The sequence below is a fragment of the Nyctereutes procyonoides genome, unplaced genomic scaffold (assembly GCF_905146905.1).
Source record: "Nyctereutes procyonoides isolate TBG_1078 unplaced genomic scaffold, NYPRO_anot_genome, whole genome shotgun sequence".
Classification (NCBI taxonomy): domain Eukaryota; kingdom Metazoa; phylum Chordata; class Mammalia; order Carnivora; family Canidae; genus Nyctereutes; species Nyctereutes procyonoides.
In genome coordinates, this window is record NW_026575042.1 from 5,626,698 (window position 1) to 5,637,342 (window position 10,645).

Genomic DNA, 10,645 nt, shown 5'->3' on the forward strand with positions numbered 1-10,645 from the left:
GGCTGGGTATGTTGGTCTAGTTCTGAAGTTCAGTTGGTAGCCCCATTAAGTTTTCACACTAAACTCTAATTTAGCTTCTATCAGCACTAATGACCACAGTCCGGCCAATATCTCTCCCTCCATTATCTCTTTTCTCAAAAGCTGAGGAGATGAGTTCCTCTTCCCGATGCCCCTTGGAAAAACACACACATACCACTACCAAAGCTCACTCCCACCATGCCATTAAAAAGAAAAATTATATATTTCTTTAGACATTCATTCAACAAATACAAGTTAAAGAGGGGCTTGGGTAGTTAGGGGGCAGTGACAGTATCTAAATAATAATTTGGTGCATGTTGAAAGAGAAATGAAGTAAAACCACTGGGCTGGGCTTACACTCTTCCTCACTGATTTTTTTGTTTGTTTGTTTTATGCTTAAAGACTTATAGGGCCTCTATATTGCTGAACTTTGTCAAAAAAGACTGATTAGATAGATGCGAGCCTTTGTCTTTTGTGCTTCTACTGCATTTAGTTTATACAGCTCTCATCATATTTATCACATCTCTCCCTGTATTATACTTTCGTGATTTTTTTATTGTAGCTATCCAATGAAAAAGCAAGCTTGTCCATGAGAGATACTATATTTCTTTCTTTCTTTTTTTGTATATATATATTTTTTATTGGAGTTCAATTTGTCAACATATAGCATAACATCCAGTGCTCATCCTATCAAGTGCCCCCCTCAGTGCCCATCACCCAGTCACCCCAACCTCCGCACACCTCCCTTTCCACACCCTGTTCATTCTCAGTTAGGTGTCTCTCATGTTCTGTCTCCCTCACTGATATTTCCCACTCATCTCTCCTTTCCCCTTTATTCCCTTTCACTATTTTTTATATTTCCCAAATGAATGAGACCATATAATTTTGTCCTTCTCTGATTGACTTACTTCACTCGGCATAATACCCTCCAGTTCCATCCATGTTGAAGCAAATGGTAGGTATTTGTCGTTTCTAATGGCTGAGTAATATTCCATTGTATACATAGACCACATCTTCTTTATCCATTCATCTTTTGATGGACACCGAGGCTCCTTCCACAGTTTGGCTATTGTGGACATTGCTGCTAGAAACATCGGGGTGCAGGTGTCCTGCCGTTTCACTGCATCTGTATCTTTGGGGTAAATCCCCAGCAGGGCAATTGCTGGGTGTAGGGCAGGTCTATTTTTAACTCTTTGAGGAACCTCCACACAGTTTTCCAGAGTGGCTGCACCAGTTCACATTCCTAGCAGCAATGCAAGAAGGTTCCTCTTTCTCCACATCCTCTCCAACATTTGTTGTTTCCGGTCTTGTTCATTTTCACCATTCTCACTGGCATAAGGTAGTATCTCATTGTGGTTTTGATTTGTAATTCCCTGATGGCCAGTGATGCGGAGCATTTTCTCATGTGCTTGTTGGCCATGTCTATGTCTTCCTCTGTGAGATTTCTCTTCATGTCTTTTGCCCATTTCATGATTGGATTGTTTGTTTCTTGAGTGTTGAGTTTAATAAGTTCTTTATAGATCTTGGAAACTAGCCCTTCATCTGATATGTCATTTGCAAATATCTTCTCCCATTCTGTAGGTTGTCTTTTAGTTTTGTTGACTGTTTCTTTTGGTGTGCAGAAGCTTTTTGTCCTGATTAAGTCCCAGTAATTCATTTTTGCTTTTGTTTCCCTTGCCATAATACATGTATGTTGCAAGAAGTTGCTGTGGCCAAGTTCAAAAAGTGTGCTGCCTGTGTTCTCCTCTAGGATTTTGATGGATTCTTGTCTCACATTTAGATCTTTCATCCATTTTGAGTTTCTCTTTGTGTATGGTGTAAGAGAACGGCCTAGTTTCATTCTTGTGCACGTGGCTGTCCAATTTTCCCGGCACCATTTATTGAAGAGACTGTCATTTTTCCAGTGGGCAGTCTTTCCTGCTTTGTCAAATATTAGTTGACCATAGAGTTGAGGGTCCACTTCTGGATTCTCTATTCTGTTCCCTTGATCTATGCGTCTGTTTTTGTGCCAGTACCACACTGAGAGAGACACTATATTTCAAATAACTATATCAAGAACTAATGCACCAAGAAAAATGTCAATAAATATTTGATGGACAAACTAATATATACCAGTAGAAACTGTATTATCTTTTTGATTAAATAAACACAAAGTTAATATCAGCTTTTTCTCTCACTAGGCACTCTTCTGTCTCATATATAAATTGGAATAATAATATAGAGGTGATCTTACAATTAAATAGAATAATGTATGTGAACACACAAATCACAGTACCTGGAAATGGTAAATGGTAGATACCTATTAATGTGCTCACACATTCCCTAAATATTGGGGAGATATGCATACCTTGCAAGAACATTTGAAAAGTACAGAACTCAATAGCCTTTCATTACCAATTTCTTCAAATTGCCCAGTATAAGTACTTGGAGAAACTACTTTGATAGTGACACTCTACTTTCTGTCTAGTGTGTATTATATAAGTGTTAATATCTGTGCTGCATAATTTACATTCTTGGAACTGTTAGTTTATCAAAGAATTCAGGATTGCTGACAAATGCCCAGGTAACTGTAATGAAGCCTACATTGGAAGATATGTCACCACCTAGCATTAATGACCATTAGTGAGGCAGTAGGGGAGCTCAGTGGGTTCTCAAATCTTACTAACAAGATGACATTATTTAGATTTTTGTTTAAGTTGCTTAGTTACAAGTTTCTAAATCTTTTTATGTTGCTCATAAGAGTATTTTTTTTAAAGGAAATGTTCATGGTTTTCCATTTTTCTTAAAAAATAACACACATGCAAATCTAAAGAAGACATCTCTCTTCTTAGGAAAGTCGTGATTAGAGAATTGTAGGTGATTAGAAGGATTGATACCCCCTAGGTAAAATTCTGGGGATAGAGAAGCTAATAGTTACAGTATTTTGGAAGAGAGATGAAGCAAACCAAAGCAAGCATTGACCAGCAAAAGAACATGGATTGATATGTTCTAACATTACTACAAACAAAGCCGTTGTCTGTTCATTAACAACAAAAAAGATAAATTAGTATTTAGGGCACTTTATTTGGACCATGACTTGATGTTTATTTATTATTTTGTTTTTCATTGACTTGTCTGAAAAATTGGTAAGGACATGTCTGTCTTCTGAGCATCAGTTAAGTCATGTTTGGCCCATGACATTAGAAAGAATTCAATTGATACCTCTGACTTCATTTTTTACTCCTATAAAACTGAGATTGGAATTAAAGAAGATACTACCCCGATGTTTATAGCAGCAATGCCCACAATAGCTAAACTGTGGAAGGAGCCTCGGTGTCCATCGAAAGATGAATGGATAAAGAAGCTGTGGTCTATGTATACAATGGAATATTCCTCAGCCATTAGAAACGACAAATACCCACCATTTGCTTCAACGTGGATGGAACTGGAGGGTATTATGCTGAGTGAAGTAAGTCAATCGGAGAAGGACAAACAGTGTATGTTCTCATTCATTTGGGGAATATGAATAATAGTGAAAGGGAATATAAGGGAAGGGAGAGGAAATGTGTGGGAAATATCAGAAAGGGACACAGAACATAAAGACTCCTAACTCCGGGAAATGAACTAGGGGTGGTGGAAGGGGAGGTGGGCAAGGGGTGGGGGTGACTGGGTGATGGGCACTGAGGGGGGAACTTGATGGGATGAGCACTGGGTGTTATTCTATATGTTGGCAAATTGAACACCAATAAAAAATAAATTTATAAAAAATAAATAAAGAAGATGCTAATTTAAAATATATTTATTGTAGTAAATTACACAAAGATTAATGAAATTATCTTAACCATTTTAAAGTGAACCATTCAGTGTTAACTACATTCACATTATTGTGTAACTATCACCATTATCTATTTCCAGAACTGTTTTCATCTAGCAAAACTTAATCTCTATGCCAATTAGATAATGGCAATTTTCCCCTTCTCTCAGCTCCTGGGATCTGCCATTCTACTTTATGAATTTGGCTGCTCTAAGTATCTCACATAAGTGAAACCATACAATGCATATTTTTATGATTAGCTTACCTTACTGAGCATAACGTGCTCAAGGTTCATCCAGGTTGTAGCATTTGTCAGTAATTCCACTCCTTTTTTTTTCTGAGGTTGAATAATACTCCATTGCATGTATATACCCCATCTGCTTATCCATCTGTCAATTAATACTTGAGTTGCTTCCACATATTAGCTATTGTAAATAATGCTGCTATGAACATGGGTGTACAAATAATCTCTTCAAGACTCTGTTTTCAATCCTTTTGGGTTTTCATCCAGACGTAGAAATGCCGAGTAATATAATAATTCTATCTTTAATTTTTCTGGAGAGCACCATACTGATTTCCATAGAGGCTTTACCATTTTATATTCCTGCCAATAGTGTACAAGGGTTTCAATTTCTCCACGTTCTCACCATGTTTGTTATTTTCTCTGTGTATGTGTGTGTGTTTCTCTCCTTTTTTGATAGTAGTTATCCATACAGATGTGTGGTGGTATCTCTGATTGTAATAGTTTTGTTTGGCATCCCCTATTGATTAGTAATCTTGAATGTCTTTTCATGTGATTGATTATTGACCATTTGTGTATCTTCTTTAAAAATATGTTTATTCAAGCCCTTTGTTCATTTTTAAATTTTTTTGTTTTTGTTATTGAGTTTTATGAGTTCCCTATATATGTAGGATATTAATCCTTAACAGATACACAATTTGCAAATATTTTCTCCCATTTTGTAGGTTGCCTTTTTACCTGGTTGATAGTATATTCTGATGCACAATTTAAAAAATTAATGGTGCCCAATTTTTCTGTTTGTTTTTCTTTTATTGACTATGTGTTTGGTGTTATAGCCAAGAAATTATTGCCAAATCCGATGTCCTGAAGCTTTTCTCTGTTTTCTTTTAAGAGGTTATTTTGAGGTTTTACATTCTGCTTTTGTCTTTGATCCATTTTGAGTTAATTTTTGTATATTGTGCTAGATAAGGATCTATGTTTATTCATTTGCATGTGAATATCAGTTTTACTAGCACCATTTGTTGAAAAGACTGTCCATCTCCCATCGAATGGCATTGGCTTCTTTGCTGAAAATTATATATGAAGGTTTATTTCTGGGCATTTTATTCTAGTCCATTGATCTATATGTCTGCCTTTATGACAATACCATATGGTTCTGATTACTGAAACTTTGTACTCAGTTTTGAAATCTGGAAGTCTGAGTCCTCCAGTGTTGTTTTCCTTTTTCAAGATTGTTTCAGTGATCTGGAGTCCCTTATGATTCCATGTAAATTTTAGGAAAGATTTTTCCATGACTGCAAGACAATATGAAAATTTTGATAGTACATTGAATCTGTAGATTGTCCTGGGTAATATTGCCATCTTAATGATATTGACTTCTAATCCATGAGCATGGAATTTCTTTCCAGTTATTTATGTCTTCTTTAAATTCTTTTTTTAAAAAAGATTTTATTCATTTATTCATGAAAGACACACAGAGAGAGGCAGAGACACAGGTGGAGGGAGAAACAGGCTCCTTAAGGGGAGCCTGATGTGGTACTCGATCCCAGGACCCCAGGATCATGACCTAAACTGAAGGCAGATGCTCAACCACTGAGTCACCCATGTGCCACTGTCTTCTTTAAATTCTTTTAGCAATTTTCATTAAATAAGTAATTTTTCATTAAATAAGTCTTTCACCTTCTTGATTAAGTTAATTCCTAAGTGTTATTCTTTTGATGCTACTGTGAATGGCAAGGCTTTTATATTTCCTTTTCAGATTGTTAGTAATAGTAATACTACTGATTTTTGTGTGTTGATTTTTTATTTTGCATTTTGATGAATTTGTTACTTTTAACAGTTTTCTGTACAGTATTTAGGTTTTTCTATGCATAAGATCATATAATTGAAAACAATCAGAAGAAAATTTGCTCATTTGTGAGTAGAAAAAAAATGTTTTCTATACATTATTTGGATGCCTCTTTTTTTTTTCCTTGCCTAATTGTTCAGGTTAGTACTTTCATTATGATGTTGAATAAAAGTGGTAAAAACAGGCACCCTTTCCTTGTTCTTGATATTAGAAGAAAAGGCTTCAGTCTTTCACTACTGAATATGATGTTCTCTGTGCATTTTTCATATATAGCATTTATTATGTTGAAGTAGTTTCCTTCTAACCCTAGTTCTTATACTATCATGAAAAGGTGTTGAATTTTGTCAAATGATTTTTCTGCATCAATTAAGGTGATCTTTTTTTCCTATGTTTTATCAATGTATCATATTCTGTGGATTTATCTTTATATGCTGAACCATCCTTGCATTTCAGGAATAAATACTATTGGGTCACTATTTAATATGCTTCTGAATTCAATACACTGCTCTTTTGTTAAGAGTTTTTGTACCAGTGTTCATAAGAGAAATAATTTCAGTTTTCTTCTTTTAGTGTCTTTGGTATCAGGGTAATGATAGCTTCATAGTATGAGTGGGAGAAGGGGCATATTCTGAGCAAATGCTTTTGGTAGGTGAGTAAATATTACAACCAAACATTTACCATTTAATCTAGCAAAATGGTGATCATTGGTGTCCTGGCCTTGATAGAATAAATTTCAATAGAATTGAAGTTGCAAACTTGATTGAAGTGGTCTCAAAGAGAATGGGAAAAGAGAAAGGGAAGACAGTCATGATTTCTTTCAAGGAATTAGTTGTAAGGGTATGGAGAGAAATGATGCATATTCAGGGTGAAGTAAATAAAGAGGGGTTTGTGTTTGTACAATTGAAGCTTTGTTCAAGTGGAGGAGTAAGAACTGGTTTTAATGCTGATAGGACTTATCCAATAGTGAAGAAAATCATATTGTCGGATCTACTGCACAAATAGATGAACTGGCTTTCAGTAGGAATATAGATACTTCTCTTGGTAATGGAAAAGGTGGAGCATGTAGACCCCAATTTAAGTGGCTGAGTTTAAATGGTGGGAACTTATGAGTATGCTTTTTGATTGCTTCTATTCTTTCAATAAAATATAAACAAGGACTTTTGCTGGTAATTAAGGTGGAGAAGAAGTAATGGTGTTTTAACTTGCTGGTATTTTTTTTTGTTTGTTTTAGATTTGGATTTAAATATATTGTGTCTTGGAAAAGATATCTATTAATAAGACTCAGATGTCTGAAATATAATTGTTCCTTTTCAAGAGAGCATTTATATTTCTGTAAAAATCTTGAGATTCCACTGTTCTTAGACTGAGAGAATTCATGTGTACTAGCTTGGGAAAGTTTGTGTTTTGTTTTGTTTTGTTCTGTTTTTTCTATGATGATTGAAGACTTGACCTATTAGGCAGAAGACACTGGGAAACATTTAAACCCAGTAATGTATTTTCCAGCATGCATCTATCCCCGCACATTTACAGAGACAAGAGAGAGAAAAATAGTCAGCCACACAGTATTTAACAGCATGAAAACAATTATGAAACTTTCCAGAACATACAATTTCCCAACTAATAACAGTTTCATTCAATTTGTCAGGGATGAGCATTCATCTATCTCAGATGATAAAAGATTACAGGACTTTTCCAGGCAGAGAAAGGTTTCCATTTAAACAATAAACTCCAGACACTCTTTCTAGGTAAATGACCTGAAATATATTCTATAATTATGACAAATAGGAGACAGTAGCACCACACATTGAGCTCATCAGCACCCTGCATCTCCACTGGAGAAAAAATTCAAGTGATCATTCATCATTTCAATTGTATTACACCATGTGCCTGCATTATTTTAGTATTAACCTTTCTCACCTAATATCTTTCAACAGAATTTACTTTAAATTGCTCAGAGAGAAGGTGGCTAACTTCTTTCAATTTATGCATTTGGTTGGGGGTGGGTGGAGGTACATCTACAGGGGAACAAGTTAAATTTTTATTTAGTTTAAAAGCTAACCATTCAAAACCTAACGATTATTTGCATCTGGTTGATTTATTTTAGGAGGGGAGAAGAGAGACAACGATGTCATATATTTTATGAGAGACTAGTATATGTGTGCATATATGACATACAGATTCTAAAGTACAGTAAAAAGTATACAAAATCAACACAAATTTGGATGTAAAGGCCAAACTCTGGCTATTTATCATTATTTTCCCACTGAAACATAAAATTGGTTTCTTTTCCCAAAATAAGAACATTTATTTACTTCTTCAAAATCTCTTATTATTGGTTAGGAAAAAGAGGAGCAGATTTCCTTTTTCTTAAAATAGCTTTAGGGAGACAGGAGTTACTTGGTAATCTAAGTGCCTACTTGATGCCTTACTTGGAAATAAAAAACAGACAAAAGAAATAGAGACTCTGAAGGTTTTCAGAGGCCTTAGATGGTCAATCTTCCATCTCAGGGTTTGGCAACTTTTTATCTAAAGTGACAAATAGTAAATGCTTTTGGTTCTGTCCGCCTTAGTTCCATCGTCTCAACTCAACTCTGCCCTTGTAGCTCCAAAAAGGTCAGGGGCAGTATATAATAAATGGGTATAGTTGTGTTCCAAGGAAACTTTATTTACAAGAAGAGGAGGTGTGCAGAATTGGTCTTTGAGTCAAAGTTTGCCAACCCCTGTTTTGTCCTGTAACATATCTCTTGTTTCTCTACTAAAAAAAAAAAAAAAAAAAAGTAATTATTGTTTTTCACTTCAGAAAACAGTCAATAAATAATGAAATAAATCTAATTGGAAATACAGAGAAGTTTTAATAATTCAAATATAGAGTTTCTTAGTAAAAAAATCATTAACCTCAACTTATAAAATGAATGTATGAAAATATGGTTTCTTTACTAGCACCAAGTACAATGTTGCAATACATTGTCAGGGTGGTCACGAGGGTTATTGGAGAGTCAACACTGAGCATAACCCTTAACCCCTACTGGAGTCACACTTAACCTATATTTGTGTAGGGCCCTAGGACAGGATGCACAAGATATTAATTAATTCTATAGTCAACTCAGTGTCTCTTGGAGAGAAGGTCCAAAGGAGAAGGCACCATTATCTCTAGGCTTGTGGTGTCATTTGTGACTTTGTCCTGAGGATGAAGACGTTCAGAATACATGTATTTCTGCTGTAATGCCATATATGCATTATGAGTGTATGTGTATCTGTATCTATATACTTGAGTGTGTGTGTGTTCCAGAAAATCTCAGCAACATAGGACACTAAAAATTACAGAACCTATGGTGAAAATACAGTAGAGGAAATCATTAAAAATTATGAAACTTTAGAACAATAACACTGGAAAAATATTAAAAATCAAAACAAGCAAAATGAAAAAAAAAACTAGCATGGTTAAACCTCCACTGTCATCAACATCATTATCACAAATACCTCAGCCAGTTGATTCTTCACAACCTTAAACTGGATCATGTCCTCCCAAATAAGGCCCTTGAGGTCATTTGCTTTTAAGAGAAAATGTTCTTTTTTTTAAAAAAATTTTAAAGACTGTATTTATTTATTTATGAGAGATACAGAGAGGCAGGGATATAGGCAGAGGGAGAAGCAGGCTCCCCATGGGGATCCTGATGCGAGATTCAGTCCCAGGTCTCCAGGATCATGACCCGAGCCAAAAGCAGGTCTTCAACCACTGAGCTATCCAAGTGCCCTGAGAGAAAGGTTCTTTAAAACTAAAAGTCTAATCTAGAGTGTAGAAGTCTTAATATTCAATTATTTTAATTCTAGGAAAATGTCTTTGTAGCTACTTCATCTATATCCTGATACTTCATAAGGTTCCCCATATAATTTAACATGATGGAAAGTATGGCAGTTTTTCAATCCACTAAAACAATTGTATCATTTTTCTATTGTGTAATAAATTATCACAAGCTCTGTGACTTACAGCAAAGCACATTTATTATCTCACAATTTCTGTGGGTCCAAGTCTGACCAGCTAAACTTGGTCCTCTGGTCAGAGTCTCACAAGACGGCAATTCAGGTGTCAGCCAGACTGTGTTCCTTTGGGAGCTTGCAGTTCTTGCTTAAGCCACATGATTGTTGGCAGAATGCAGTCTCTTGCTATTGCAAGACTGAGATTCCCCTCTTCTTGCTGGCTGTCAGTGGGGGCTAGTCCAGCTTCTAGAGGCTACCCATAGATCCTTGCCATGTGTCCTCCTCACAGGCTCTCACTGAACCCTCTGATAACACTGCAACTACTTCTAGACTATAAGGACAATCTATATTGCAGTCTGCCAAGACAAAGTCTAAAGTAATTTAACTTAATCCCCACAGTACTATTCCCATCATCTTAGTGATACTATATTTACTTGAAGAAAGTTGCAGGTTCCAATCACATTCAAGAGGAAAGGATTATATAAAGGCCTAAGTTATCAGGGCTACCTTAGGGTGTATCAGCCGTACCAACCAACCAGTACTCGCACTAAAAGAAGGCGTTTTTCTAAGACTTCCACTTTTTAAAATAATGCCTTCATACATTACAAAGTCTTTCTCTTTACATGAAGACACAGTCCAGAATGTTTCAAATCATTAATATATTGAGGGAAATCTTGTATGAATCAATATAATTTTGATGTTATATATATCATTCCTCTACCAATTGGACTGATAATATTTGGGTTAAAAAACAAGTAGTCATACA